General features: G+C 39.9%; 1 protein-coding gene across 2 annotated transcripts in view; it reads left to right on the top strand.

Annotated features, from left to right (window-relative positions):
• The first annotated feature begins 4,461 nt into the window (after window positions 1-4,461).
• The window catches only part of filip1l (filamin A interacting protein 1-like), a 126,070-nt gene continuing 114,425 nt past the window's right edge, over window positions 4,462-16,106 (top strand). The window contains exon 1 of one of the 2 annotated variants that reach the window (XM_079845139.1): window positions 4,462-4,540. The gene's annotated coding sequence lies outside the window, so the exon portion shown is untranslated. The remainder of the gene's footprint in view (window positions 4,541-16,106) is intronic. The other variant, XM_079845140.1, reaches the window with a different exon arrangement.

The following is a 16,106-nucleotide window of genomic DNA, read 5'->3' as shown; positions in this document are numbered from 1 at the left end:
CTTAATAAATAATTTAGAATTTTTTTTTTCTACACATTTTGAAATCTTTTCCATAAAGTGAAGTTTAATATCAACACCTAGCATAAGATCAGTCCATATACAGCACAGCTCTGATCTAGGGTCAGTGTGTAGTGCAGGTGTGGATGTTTATGGTGCCTTTCTAGTGCTTATAGCATTTGTCCTTTCAGGAGCTTGACATCTGTCATTTTATGGAATAGAGCTCCAATTGTTTAAAAATTAAAGTATAAAAATTATTTTGGTCCTGGAGTTTTTTATTTTTTATGAAAAATACCGCATATGAGAATGATTTCTGCTGGGTCATGTGACACTGAAGACTGGAGTAATGATGATAAATTCAGCCTTGATCACAGGAATAAATTACACTTTACTACAACCCCAAATCAGAAAAAGTTGGGACAGTATGGAAAAGGCAAATAAAAAACAAAAGAAGTGATTTCTAAATTTACTTTGACTTGTATTTCATTGCAGACAATATGAACACAAAATATTTCATGTTTTGTCTGGTCAACTTCATGTCATTTGTAAATATGCATCCTTTCCTGTCATTCAGACCTGCAACACATTTCAAAAAATGTTGGGACAGGAGCAATTTAGGGCTAGTAATGAGGTAAAATGGTTAAATAATGATGTGATTTGAAACAGGTGATGTCAACAGGTGATTGTAATTATGATTTGGTACAAAAGCAGCATCCAAGAAAGGTCTAATCCTTTAGGAGCAAAGATGGGCCGAGGATCGCCAGTTTGCCAACAAATACATGAGAAAATTATTGAAATGCGACAACGAAGACCCCGAACTGTTGCCCACCTTAAGACTTGTTTGCAGGAAGAATGGGACAAAATTACACCTGAAACACTTCATCACTTGGTGTCTTCAGTCCCTAAACGTCTTTTAAGTGTTGTGAAAAGGAATGGCAACATTACAAAGTGGTAAATGCTTTACTCTCCCAACTTTTTTTGAAATGTGTTGCAGGTCTGAATGACAGGAAAGGATGCTTATTTACAAGTGACATGAAGTTGACCAGACAAAACATGAAATATTTTGTGTTCATATTGTCTGCAATGAAATACAAGTCAAAGTAAATTTAGAAATCACTTTTGTTTTTTATTTGCCTTTTCCAAACTGTCCCAACTTTTTCTGATTTGGGGTTGTATATATTCACAACAGCTGTTAGAAATTGTATTAATATTTCTTGTTTTTACTGTATTTTTATTCAAATTAATTCAGCCTTCTCCTTTCAAAAACATTAAAAAGTCTTAATTATTTCAACCTGTTGATTGTTTATTTTAGTATGCTATATGACATGAAAGGCTACTTGAATATGAAAGCTGGCAGTTTTACCATGTTTTAGTGAAAATAATATTTTGATTTTTATGAAAAATTTTCAAATGACTGTGATATTACTGAAGCCTGTTACAGACACACATTCACTATCACACACTCTGATGCTGAAACTGTTTCTTTGTGCATTGGGTGTCAACATTGCAATCTGAGAAATTGGAAAAGGTCAGCAGTCGTTTCGTTTGCATCCCTGGAAATTAAAGGAGCTGTGTGTAGGACTGTGGCCAAAACTGGTACTGCAATCACTTTCAAATGACTGTAGAGCGGTGTATCCCCTCCCCTGACTCGAGGTTGCCAGATAGGCTGCAGGATCCAGCAGGAACGTAGACACGGAGCTTTCAATGGCAAGTGACGAGTCGTGTTTTTTTCTTTCTGTTAATTACGTTTATGCTTCAGAGCGATGTTTTGTGAAGTAATTATGAATCGCAAAAATGTACTAATGGCGATTAGCCAAATATAATCGTAAATATGAACGCTCGTATGTGACAGTACATTCCCACATGAAAGTCAAGTCAAATCAACTTTATTTATATAGCGCTTTTAACAATGTAGATTGTTTCAAAGCAGCTTTACAGTGTTAAACAGGAAAATAATGCAGCATAATTTTATTCAGCTGTACAGCCATTCTGGAGAAAACGCTGATGTCATCAGTTCATTTCAATTATCATACAGTGACAGTGTGGGCTTTAGATCAATAATTTGATCAGTAATTTAGTTTAAATGGTTAATTTAGTTTATTAATTAGATTTATTTCGATGTTTAGTTGAACATGTAGTGTCCCCAACTGAGCACGCCAAGCCAGAGGCAACAGTGGCAAGGAAACCCAAACCCCATCAGGAGCAGAATGGAGGAAAATAAACCTTGGAGAAACCAGGCTCAGTCGGGGGGGCAGTTCTCCTCTGGCCAATTAACAAACAGCGAATGATTATTATTATTATTATTCTGGCAGCTTTACAGCTCAGAGGTCATAATAGATCAGAATATTCGAGGGACCGGGGGCAACATGCTGGAGACGGGTTTATTGAGGATGATGTTGATTAAATAATTATTAAAGTGCAATATTCGAATGATCGGAGGCAACACGCTGGAGACGGGTTTATTGAGGATGACATATCGATTTAAGTATTATTTAATTGTAATATTCAAACAATCTGAGTCAACACGCCGGAGACGGGTTTATTGAGGATGCCGCGTCGATGAGGCAGTTGCAGGGGGAGTCCAATCACGGTCTCTGCAAAAAAATATCTATAGTAAAATATCTCTGAAAAAATACTATAGTAAAATTACAGCAAAGCTAAATAACATTAGCAATGGTCATACAGGTCAACTTGCAGCATGTTTTGTCCACTATATATGCGAAGAACGAATGAGGAATAATTTTTACTGAGGTAACGTTAGGCTACTGTCTCAAATACGTTTTCACATTGCCATAATGGCGTGCTAATGTTGTTTGTCAGCGTCTCAGCATAATGACAGAGAAACGGGCTCTGATAATGCATTACTAATGTTAGCAATCGCCGTTTTTATTTACCAAACAATTCCTTAACGTTACCTTTTCAATTCAATGACCCACCTCCTCCATCTGCGCTAACCTAACGTTACTTTGCACGAACATGCATAACTTTGTTCGACTGTCATAAATATTTGAAATGTCCATTTACATTAAGTACAAGTTAGCCAAACATAGATGAACCTTACCTGTCCAGGAGAAAATTAGCAACGTTGGCATCAGTCTTCAAATTATTCTCCGTTTTCAGCCGTCTCCATCTTTCAAAGGCATCTCTTATACAAATCCTTGTTTTATTTCGGACACTGTCACAACGTTTTTCTGATTCATAACGAGGTCGTTTAGGTTTCGTAAAGTTAGACATTGTTTATCCAAAAAGTTTGTAGCTGCAGCTGTGGTAACTAGAGCAGAGCTGGCAACCCGAATGCAGAAACACTACTGACTTCGTGATTGGTCGACAGGTGGAGGGCGGGGCTTCAGGCATGACACAACATGTCAACATCAACATCAGTTGAGGGCTGCAACTTCACTTTTAAAATGACAATATCTTGGCCGGGCAACCGTTGTCAGTGATATAAGTATTTGAAATGAACATGATTTCTTAATGTCTAGTGACATATCAGGGCCATTTTATGATTAATTGAAATACATTTCTTACATACAGTTCCTTTAATGTCCATTGTTTAAATTTTGTTAAATCTTAAACAGTCGGGAAATATTGCTGTATTGACTCCTCAAGTTCAGCTGTTGATCTCACCTCGGCTCACTGCTCGGCTTCTGTGGACAATAAATCCCGCACTCCTGCCTCCTTCGATTTGATTGGATATCTCAAACCTTTTGACATTGACGAGCGCTTTACACCACTGAGACTGATCAGGTAAAATAGATTAGAGTTTTACCCACACTCACACACACTCACACACTCTCACACACACACACACACACACACACACACACACTCACACACACTGGTAGCATCTCTTTTAATAGCCTAGTCGGTATAGGGTCGAGCATACATGTTGTTGATTTTGATGATTTAATGAGTTTAGCCAATTCTTCTTCTCCTATAGCAATGCATGAGTGTGTGTGTGTGTGTGTGTGTGTGTGTGTGTGTGTGTGTGTGTGTGTGTGTGTGTGTGTGTGTGTGTGTGTGTGTGTGTGTGAGAGAGAGAGTCCATCACGTCTACTGTGCTCTCCAAACTCTGGCCAGTTGATCATACCGAGAATATCCAAATCAACTCTTTTCCTATTTATCTCCTAAACTCTGGAACTCTTCCTAACATTGTTGGGGAAGCAGACACACTCTGTCAGTTTAAATCTAGACTAAAAACACATCTCTTTACTGTGGCATACACATAAAACATGATCAGTTTATATGATTTGTTTGTTAGTATGATGAACGTGATGAAAACTTCTCATTTGTCTGCAGCTCTGGACATTCATGAGGTGCATCCTGGGACATGTGTGTGTGTGTGTGTGTTATATTTAGCTGTAGCTCTGATATGTGCTGTCTCTCCTCCCACTGCAGCCCCCCACCGTCTCTCTCTCTCTCTCTCTCTCTCTCTCTCTCTCTCTCTCTCTCTCTCTGTCATTCACACACTCTGAATGTGACTGAATCTCAGTGGAGACGCACCGGAGGAGAAGAGAAGCAGCGAGAGACCAGACGTGTTGAGGTGAGACGCTTCACACACACGAACATGCTGCTGTGTTACGATCACTGTGAGTGTGTGTGTGTGTGTGTGTGAGAGACGCAGTGGGTGCGTGTCCGTGTTTCTGAAGGTGACACACACACATCAGACCCGAGACAGTGTGTGTCAGTGTCTCTGGATCTGTGTGTTTTGCATCAGGATGAAGGACAGATTGAGCTGATGATGATGATGATGATGATTGTGTTTGTCACACACTCACACAGCCGGCATATGTGCACTCAAACTGCAATATGGTGTGAAATATTGATATTTCAAAAAGTACTTTCCTGTTATGACACTGCACTGCACTGCAAAAAAAAAAAATCTCTTAAAAATATCAAATTCTTAAATTCACCTGAGAAGCAAAACGATGATTTGATTATTAAGTTGTTCAGATATGAAGTTTATTTTCTGAAAAATGTGTTGAGGTTGTGCTTTAAACAATAATAACAAAATTGAATATTTTTAGCAGACTTCATATCTTCAGTGATTTTGCTTCTCAAATAAAAGCATCGAAGTTTCGATATTTGTAACCTGTTTTGCAGTGTGAGCAGGTCTGCTGTGTGTGTGTGTGTGTGTGTAATGACAGACTGAAGTATTTCCTGTCCTGCGCAGAGGAGTGTGTGTGTGTGTGTGTGTGTGTGTGTGTGTGTTCGCTGGTGTTGTTGTGTGTGTGATCCGGTTCTCCGGACAGAAGCTAATGAGGCCGCCGCAGGCTCAGGTGTCCGAGCTTTCGCCGGTGTGTGTGTGTGTGTGTGTGTGTGAGACAGTGATACGCGCTGGCTGAGCTCCCGTTATTCCGGCCATGAGGCTCTGATATCCACAAACACTGCCACAGAACTGGGAATGTGCTTCCAGAGAGCCGGCGTTTAATCCGCGGTCAGAGCCAGATCTGATCCTCCAGACGAGCGGCTCTAATCCAGACTCTCAGCCCGTCTGCTGCGATTACAGATTAGCAGAACTCACTCTTCTCCATAACCAGACTAGCAGAACTCACTCTTATCCATAACCAGACTAGCAGAACTCACTCTTCTCCATAACCAGACTAGCAGAACTCACTCTTCTCCATAACCAGACTAGCAGAACTCACTCTTCTCCATAACCAGACTAGCAGAACTCACTCTTCTCCATAACCAGACTAGCAGAACTCACTCTTCTCCATAACCAGACTAGCAGAACTCACTCTTCTCCTTATCCAGACTAGCAGAACTCACTCTTCTCCATAACCAGACTAGCAGAACTCACTCTTCTCCATAACCAGACTAGCAGAACTCACTCTTCTCCATAACCAGACTAGCAGAACTCACTCTTCTCCTTATCCAGACTAGCAGAACTCACTCTTCTCCTTATCCAGACTAGCAGAACTCACTCTTCTCCATAACCAGACTGAGCAACACAAGCAGATTCTCCTGCAGTCACCACGACCCGGAGAGATTAATAACACCAGAACTTCCTCAAAACTATGTATATTAACTTAAGGCGAGACACTACACACTGTAAAAAATTATTGTGATTTTAACGGTATTTTACTGTAAAAATGCTACGGTGAAAAACAGTTAATTGGTTAACAGAAAGTTGTATAACTGTAATAGATCTAACCTTACAGTTCATTTAATTTTACAGTAAAATATCGTTAAATTTACAGTTTTTGGAAGTGAAAAAGAACAAGTCATTGTGTAATTTACAGTGAAAACCCGCAAATTGACATTCCCAGAATTCCCTGCGTGACACTTCGCATTTGATGTATTTTCATTGTTTCTTCTTTGTTTTTTTCTAATCAGTTATGGGTTTTATGTTACATCTGAAGTTGTTAAATGAATGTTTATTGCATTTTTTAAATGTCATGTGTGTTACCATGATGGTGTTTAGTGTGTGTGTGAATGACTCTGAGCTCTTCTATATATTAGTATTGTCCTCTTTAAAGCTGCTTGTGTTGAGCTTTGATTCATCACGTGATTCTCATCTCCGCTGTGATTGGTGGTTGACCATATATATCAAAGGTATATAACAGATATTAGCATTTAAATAGGTTGGTAATTAAACATTATTTAAGTTAATGAAATATGTTTTTTTTACTGTAAATTGTTTACAGTGTAAACATAATAATTACTGTATAAACCTTTAAATTATACGGTTTTGAACTCTAAAATAATTTTTTTTTACCGTAATTATTACATTATAAACCTTTAAATTATACGGTTTTGAACTGTAAAATAAAAATAAAAATTGAACCGTAATTATTACATTATAAACCTTTAAATTATACGGTTTTGAACTGTAAAATAATTTTTTTTAACTGATATTATTACATTATAAACCTTTAAATTATACGGTTTTGAACTATAAAATAAAAAAATTTTTTAACCGTAATTATTAGATTAGATTAGATTAGATTCAACTTTATTGTCATTACACAAGTACAAGTACAAGGCAACGAAATGCAGTTTAGGTCTAACCAGAAGTGCAATAGCAGCAAGTGCAGGATATATACAATGGTTGCGTAAGTGCAGGACATAAAAATGTTCTGAATATATATAAATATGTATAAGTAGAGAGATGGTTATTACTATAAGTAGAACTGAATTTACAGATGAATATATACAGTGAATAAATATACAGATGGCTATTACTATAAACAGAATTTACAGGTGAATATGTACTATGAATAAATATACAGATGGCTATTACTATAAACAGAATTTACAGGTGACTATGTACTATGAATAAATATACAGACGGTTATTACTTGAACAGAATTTACAGTTAGAGGTATACAATAATATGTTAGGCTAATATGAGGAATATAGCAGTGGATTAAGTTAGTACAATAAATTATGGACAGAGCTATCCGAAAGAAAGTGTAAAAGTGCAGTGGAAAGTGGTTGCATATTCCAGTTAGAAGTACGGTGCAAAATGCAAATGTAAACATTGTTACTGTAAATACAGTCGGCAGTGCAGATGAGCATTATCCAGTTACGGTATGGTGGTGCAGAATGCATAAGTAAACAGTTGTTACTGTGATAAACAGTCAGTAGTGCAAATAACAAAGTGAAGGCAGATGTGAGGTAGGAGAGTTATCAGTTTATGAGGGAAGTGGATCAACGGGGGTTTGAGTTCAATAAAGAGACAGCTCTGGGGAAAAAACTGTTCTTTAGTCTGCTGGTCCTGGTCCGGAGGATCCTGAAACGCCTGCCGGAGGGCAGGAGAGAAAACAGTCTGTGGGCTGGGTGAGAGGAGTCCTTGAGGATGCTGCGAGCTCGATGCAGGCAGCGTTTCCTCTGGATGTGTTCGATGGCAGGCAGTGGAGTCCCTGTGATGCGCTGGGCAGTTTTCACCACCCGCTGCAGTGCCTTGCGCTCCGCAACAGAGCAGCTCCCATACCACACTGCCACACAGTTGGTCAGGATGCTTTCTATTGCGCAGCGGTAGAAGTTCACCAGGATGGCCGAGGAGAGCTGATTCTTCCTCAGTGTCCTCAGGAAGAAGAGGCGCTGGTGAGCCTTCTTGACCAGGCTGGAGGTGTTGGTCGTCCACGACATGTCCGCCGAGATGTGGATCCCCAGGAACTTGAAACTGGAGACACGCTCAACAGCCATTCCATTGATGTGGATGGTGTCGTGTGTGCCTCTTGACTCCTTCCTGAAGTCCACGATGAGCTCCTTCGTTTTGGTGGTGTTGAGGAGCAGGTTATTATCAGCGCACCATGTGGCCAGGTGCTGGATCTCTTCCCTGTAGGCAGTCTCATCGTTGTTGCTGATGAGACCAATCACCGTAGTGTCGTCCGCAAACTTGACGATGGAATTAGTTCCATACACAGGCTTGCAGTCGGAGGTGAAGAGGGAGTAGAGAAACGGACTTAGCACACAGCCCTGTGGTACACCAGTGTTGAGTGTGATGGATGTGGAGCAGGTGGATCCTGATCGAACATTCTGGGGTCTGTCAGTTAGGAAGTCCAAAATCCAGTTACACATTGAAGTGTTGATGCCCAGGTCTCCAAGTTTGGCAATTAACTTGGATGGGATGACAGTGTTGAATGCTGAGCTGAAGTCAACAAACAGCATGCGTGCATAAGTGTTTTTACTGTCCAGATGGGTGAGCACAGAGTGCAGTGCCATGGAAACGGCATCCTCTGTGCTCCTATTGCTGCGGTAGGCAAACTGGTGTGAGTCCAATGTGGATGGTATAGAGTCTTTTAGGTGTTCCAGGACCAGCCGCTCAAAGCACTTCATAATGATGGGTGTGAGTGCTACAGGGCGGTAGTCATTAGGGCACCTCGGGCTGGAGTGTTTCGGCACTGGCACAATGGAAGTGCGTTTAAAGCATGATGGTACAGCTGCTTGGGCGAGTGACAGGTTGAAAATGTCTGTAAAAACCCCAGCGAGCTGCTCCGCACATGCCCTGAGCACACGTCCAGGGATGTTGTCTGGTCCAGCAGCCTTGTGCGCGCTGATCCGGCTCAGTGCCTTGCAGACATCTGTGGTGGAGAGTGTGATTGGTGGGTGGTCAGCTGAGGGTTTGAGCTTGGTGGCAGTTTCTCTGTTGTCTCTTTCAAAACGAGCATAAAAGTAATTTAGCTCATTCAGGAAGTTGACATCAGTGGCTGCGGGGGTGGAGTGGGGGGGTTTGTAGTCACTGATGGCCTGGATGCCCTGCCACATGCGTCGAGGGTCAGAGTTGGAAAAGTGACCCTCAATCTTAAGCTTGTAGCAGTGCTTGGCCTTTTTGATGCCCCTCTTCAGGTTTGCCCTGGATGCGCTGTAGGCTTGTGCATCTCCTGATCTGAAGGCAGTATTGCGTGACTTCAGCAGGAGTCGTACTTCCCTGTTCATCCAAGGCTTCTGATTTGGGTATGTGGTGATCTGTTTCTGGGTTGTAACACTGTCGATGGTGGTATTGATATGATCCAATACTGAGGAGGTGTAGGAGTCAATGTCCGTGTGAGCGCCACTGGTGGCTTGAGAAGCAAACATACTCCAGTCTGTGTTTAGAAACCTTTCCTGGAGTGTGGAGTCTGCCCCCGCAGGCCACACCTTGATGGTTTTCATTGATGGCTTCACGCGGTTGATGAGGGGTGAATATTTGGGTCTGAGAAACAAAGAGAGGTGGTCTGACTGTCCCAGGTGGGGGAGGGGTGTCGCAACGTAAGCTCCGGCCATGTTTGTGTAGACATGGTCTAAGGTTTTGTTTCCTCTGGTGTGGCAGGAAACATTCTGGTGAAACTTGGGTAGCACTGACTTTAAGTTTGAGTGATTAAAGTCACCTGCAACAATAAACGCAGCTTCCGGGTGATCAGTCTGTTGTTTACTGATGGCTGCGTGAAGTTCTTTCATAGCAAGCTTGGCATCAGCATCGGGTGGAATATAAGCTGCTGTGATAATAGTGGAGGTGAACTCCCGCGGTAGATAAAACGGTCTACATCTAACCATGAGAAACTCCAGGTTAGCTGAACAATGACTCCCAACAATAGCAGAGTTTGTGCACCAGGCTTTGTTAATATAAATGCACAATCCACCCCCTCTGCTCTTCCCAGAGCCATCTAATGTTCTATCCGCCCGGAGTGTGTGGCGTCCCGCTAGCTCGATAGCGGTGTCCGGTATTCCGCTGTTTAACCAGGTTTCCGTGAATATTAGGACGTTACAGTTCAAAAGTTTCTTACTGTGTGTGATGCTGAGTCGAATCTCCTCCATTTTGTTCACTAGCGACCGTACATTGGCAAGGAAAATGCTGGGTAAAGAGAGCCGATGAGGAGTAAGCGTTAGCTTAGCACGCGTTCCTCCACGTCTCCCTCGCCTTTGTTTACGATCACGCCGCCGTCTGCGTGCACTTCCGCCCGGCCGGGTAGAGTGCAGAGTCACCGGTGTCTTAGCGATCTCAGGAAGGAGTTGTAGATTGTCCATAAAACTGTCGGAAATTCGCAAACCAATATCCAAAAGCTCAGCGCGGGTGTACGATGTAAAGGCACAACTGTTCTGTGCGAACAGACCCGAGAAGAACAGGAAAAATACCGCAAAATTGCAGAATCTGGAGAGACGCTGAGCCTCGCGATCTACTCGCGCCGCCATCTTGGTCATCAAAATAAATTACATTATAAACCTTTAAATTATACGGTTTTGAACTGTAAAATAAAAATAAAAATTGAACCGTAATTATTACAATATAAACCTTTAAATTATACGGTTTTGAACTGTAAAATAATTTTTTTTTAACTGATATTATTACATTATAAACCTTTAAATTATACGGTTTTGAACTATAAAATAAAAAAATTTTTTAACCGTAATTATTACATTATAAATCTTTAAATTATACGGTTTTGAACTGTAAAATAAAATTTTTTTTAACCGTAATTATTACATTATAAATCTTTAAATTATACGGTTTTGAACTGTAAAATAAATTTTTTTTTTAACCGTAATTATTACATTATAAACATTTAAATTATACGGTGCTGTCCCTAACCTAAAACGTTACTGCCGAAATTTTTAGGGTAAAGTTCTGGCACCCACAGCTGTCGTTTTTTTACTGTAAATTTTACGGGGATTTTTTTTACGGGGCAGATGAATGGGGCATGTTTTTAAATGAGAAGATATCACTGTGAAACTTCTCCAGTTTATTACTGTCATTGACAGAAGAGAAAAATGTATTACAAGTTTTGTGTAAATTAATGTTTTAATATGCAAATGAGGCCTTATATACTTACATATACGCTCATTTGCGTACATTTCCAAAAACAAAATCTGTAAATTGGGAAGGACCAGGTTTAAAATTCTTGGTTGTATTTGTTGCCATGTTAGATGAGAGACACACACACACACACACACACAACAGACACACACACACACTGCAGATGAACCGTCCCTGTTTGTGTGTGTTAAGGTGAGCAGATTTCTGAAATGGAAACCGGGGACATTTCCTATTTGAGTGGTCAAAATATCTCTAAAATCTAATTTGTTATAATCTGTTAAATAAAAAACAGGGACAATACATTTTTGAAAGTTTTTTGTTGTTGTTGTAGTTGCGGGTTCCCTATATTATTATTAACATTAATAATTATTATGATTTAGTTTGATTATTAGGATTTTTGGTCTGGATTTAATAAAATTCAATGCACCCGCAAAAACAAAACAAAAACAGTTCATATAGTAACCACTGTAAATAACAAGCAGTTCAAAACAATATTATAATATGACTATAAACACATTACAAAAATAAAACAACATAAATATGATAATTAAAACTATTTAACACATTTTAACATTTTATAATTGTATTTAATAAGTTTATACTAGGCTATATAAACGACATATTTTTACTTCAAATGTTTTGTTAGGTTTGTAGTTGTAAATTACTTTGTCTCTCCTTAATTGGTCTTGTTATTTTGCATTTTATGCGTATTTTAAGCAGAAAGTGTGTGTATTCTGCACATGTATTTGTTGCGAGTGTAATTGTTTAGGTTATTTTATAGTTCAGATGTGTGGTAATCACTGAGTTGTGACTGCTTAACTTTTGGGGACAAATCAATCCCGCACCTGTTGAGGCTCTGTTATTAAGCACATACAACATGTATGACTTACATTTAACATGAAAAGTTAGTGTGCTACTACCTTTAACGCGATAACGATGTTTGTTTTGATATTTGATGATAATGGCGCTCTGTTCTCGCTCTCGTTCTTCATGTAGTAGCGGCGTGCGTGTGTCCAAGTAGAGCCAGCGTATGTCACAGCGCCATCTGCTGGTGACAATAATCACTGCACGATTGCTCCTATAATCAGCAGCTGCTGTGATTGGCCGCTTTTTTTGCAATATATCTGCGGGTTGTTTTGAACGAGCTGTACATTTCCGGGGACCTCTCCAGTCGGGGACAGAAAACCCCAAAACTGGGACTGTCCCCGGGAAACGGGGACATCTGGTCACCCTAGTGTGTGTCCATCTGTAACTGATGAATCTGATTCGCTGACGGGGTTCATCGTCTAATCTGTCATTGTTTACTTTCTTTTCACGAGGTCTTGCGAGTGATCGCGTCTCTTCTGTGAACTTTTGTGAGCTGATGTTTGGCGTTTTCTCTCAGGCGGAGAATATATACGAGGAAGCGCGTATCACATGACGCATGAGAACCAATCACGTTGCCGGAAACTCACATGACCAATCAGATGTGGTTTTCGGCTGTAGATTCACCGGCAAGCTTTCGCGGTTGGTTATTTCTACAAAGGAAAAGCTCATATTTGATTACACGCTAACCCTAACCTAACCTTAACCCTAACCCATCATCGTATATCATTGTACATCGCATGAACGACCCGCCCTGATGATCTGATTGGTCCGAACAGCTCTGGTTCCAGCATAGTTGCTCTTCCCCACCTCAAATGTTGTGGGCGGGGCTAAGTACGGCTGGCATCCAGGCTAATGATACCAGGCATGACTTGCTTTTCCAATCAGGGTAAGAGGATTGTTTTCCCCACGCCGACTCCGCCCACACCACGCCCCAAGCTATAACACAATACTGACCAATTCTATTGGCTGAACCGTGTCTCTTTGCCCCGCCCTCAAACACTGATCACTGATATCACACAGTGACAATGTAGGCATTAGATCAGTAATTAGATCAGTAACTTAGTTTATATGGTTAATTTAGTTTAATAATCAGATTTATTTGGATATTTGTTGAAATTTTAGTGTCCCCAACTGAGCACGCCAAGCCAGAGGCAACAGTGGCAAGAAAACCAAAACCCCATCAGGAGCAGAATGGAGGAAAATAAACCTTGGAGAAACCAGGCTCAGTCGGGGGGGCAGTTCTCCTCTGGCCAATTAACAAACAGCGTATGATTATTTTTCTGACAACTTTACAGGTCAGAGGTCATAATAGATCGGAATATTAGAAATATCGGAGTTATCACGCCGGAGACGGGTTTATTGAGGATGCCGTGACGATGAGGCAGTTTCAGGCGGAGTCTAATCACGGTCTCTCAGACACTTCAGGGTCATGTGTTGGTCATGTGTTGGTCATGTGTTGGTCATGTGTTGGTCATGTGTTGATCATGTGTTGGTCGTGTGTTGGTCATGTGTTGGTCATGTGTAGGTCATGTGTTGGTCATGTGTTGGTCATGTGTAGGTCATGTGTTGGTCATGTGTTGGTCATGTGTTGGTCATGTGTTGGTCAGGTGTTGGTCATGTGTTGGTCATGTGTTGATCATGTGTTGGTCGTGTGTTGGTCATGTGTTGGTCATGAGTTGGTCATGCGTTGGTCATGAGTTGGTCATGTGTTGGTCATGTGTTGGTCATGTGTTGGTCATGAGTTGTTCATGTGTTGGTCATGTGTTGGTCATGTGTTGGTCATGTGTTGGTCATGTGTTGGTCATGTGTTGGTCATGTGTTTGTCATGTGTTGGTCATGTGTTGGTCATGTGTTGGTCTTCTCTGGGCGCAGGTCCACCATCTGATCTGGATACGGCCTGGATCCGGCTGACTGCAGTAAACCTCGGGATAAAACAGAGACTATCATTAGCGTAGATGCCGTTCTTCTGATGATGTCACGAGTACATCAGGTGTTATGGGAAGTGTTCCCGGTTCCGGCTGACCTAGTTAATGCAGCCTAACAATCATTTCATTGAAAAAGTGTTTTATGTGTATGCCACAGTAAAGAGATGTGTTTTTAGTCTAGATTTAAACTGACAGAGTGTGTCTGCTTCCCGAACAATGTTAGGAAGACTGTTCCAGAGTTTAGGTGCTAAATAGGAAAAGGATCGACCGCCTGCAGTTGATTTGGATATTCTCTGTATGATCAACTGGCCAGAGTTTAGAGAGCGCAGTAGACGTGATGGAGGATAATATGTTAAGAGCTCGCTCAAGTACTGGAGATAAACCATTTAGTGCTTTGTAAGTAATAAGTAAGATTTTAAAATGTATGCGATGTTTAATAGGCAGCCAGTGCAGTGTTGACAGAACTGGGCTAATATGGTCATACTTCCTGGTTCTAGTAAGAACTCGAGCTGCTGCGTTTTGGACCAGCTGGAGTTTGTTTATTAGGCGAGCAGGGCAACCACCCAGTAGAGTATTACAATAATCTACAGCTCATGATCATTACAATAATCTACAGCTCATGAACATTACAATAATCTACAGCTCATCAACATTACAATAATCTACAGCTCATCAACATTACAATAATCTACAGCTCACACATTACAATAATCTACAGCTCATGAACATTACAATAATCTACAGCTCATCAACATTACAATAATCTACAGCTCATCAACATTACAATAATCTACAGCTCATCAACATTACGATAATCTACAGCTCATCAACATTACAATAATCTACAGCTCATGAACATTACAATAATCTACAGCTCATGAACATTACAATAATCTACAGCTCATCAACATTACAATAATCTACAGCTCATCAACAATACAATAATCTACAGCTCATGAACATTACAATAATCTACAGCTCATCAACAATACAATAATCTACAGCTCATCAACATTACAATAATCTACAGCTCATCAACATTACAATAATCTACAGCTCATCAACAATACAAAAATCTACAGCTCATCAACAATACAATAATCTACAGCTCATCAACATTACAATAATCTACAGCTCATCAACATTACAATAATCTACAGCTCATCAACATTACAATAATCTACAGCTCATCAACATTACAATAATCTACAGCTCATCAACATTACGATAATCTACAGCTCATCAACATTACAATAATCTACAGCTCATGAACATTACAATAATCTACAGCTCATGAACATTACAATAATCTACAGCTCATCAACATTACAATAATCTACAGCTCATCAACAATACAATAATCTACAGCTCATGAACATTACAATAATCTACAGCTCATCAACAATACAATAATCTACAGCTCATCAACATTACAATAATCTACAGCTCATCAACATTACAATAATCTACAGCTCATCAACAATACAAAAATCTACAGCTCATCAACAATACAATAATCTACAGCTCATCAACATTACAATAATCTACAGCTCATCAACATTACAATAATCTACAGCTCATCAACATTACAATAATCTACAGCTCATCAACATTACAATAATCTACAGCTCATCAACAATACAAAAATCTACAGCTCATCAACAATACAATAATCTACAGCTCATCAACAATACAATAATCTACAGCTCATCAACAATACAATAATCTACAGCTCATCAACATTACAATAATCTACAGCTCATCAACATTACAATAATCTACAGCTCATCAACAATACAATAATCTACAGCTCATGAACATTACAATAATCTACAGCTCATCAACAATACAATAATCTACAGCTCATCAACATTACAATAATCTACAGCTCATCAACATTACAATAATCTACAGCTCATCAACAATACAAAAATCTACAGCTCATCAACAATACAATAATCTACAGCTCATCAACATTACAATAATCTACAGCTCATCAACATTACAATAATCTACAGCTCATCAACAATACAATAATCTACAGCTCATCAACAATACAATAATCTACAGCTCAT

Source organism: Gobio gobio, assembly GCF_949357685.1.
Source record: "Gobio gobio genome assembly, chromosome: 19".
NCBI classification, from domain to species: domain Eukaryota; kingdom Metazoa; phylum Chordata; class Actinopteri; order Cypriniformes; family Gobionidae; genus Gobio; species Gobio gobio.
The sequence above is the reverse complement of the archived record's forward strand: the minus strand, read 5'-3'. Positions and strand labels throughout refer to the sequence as shown.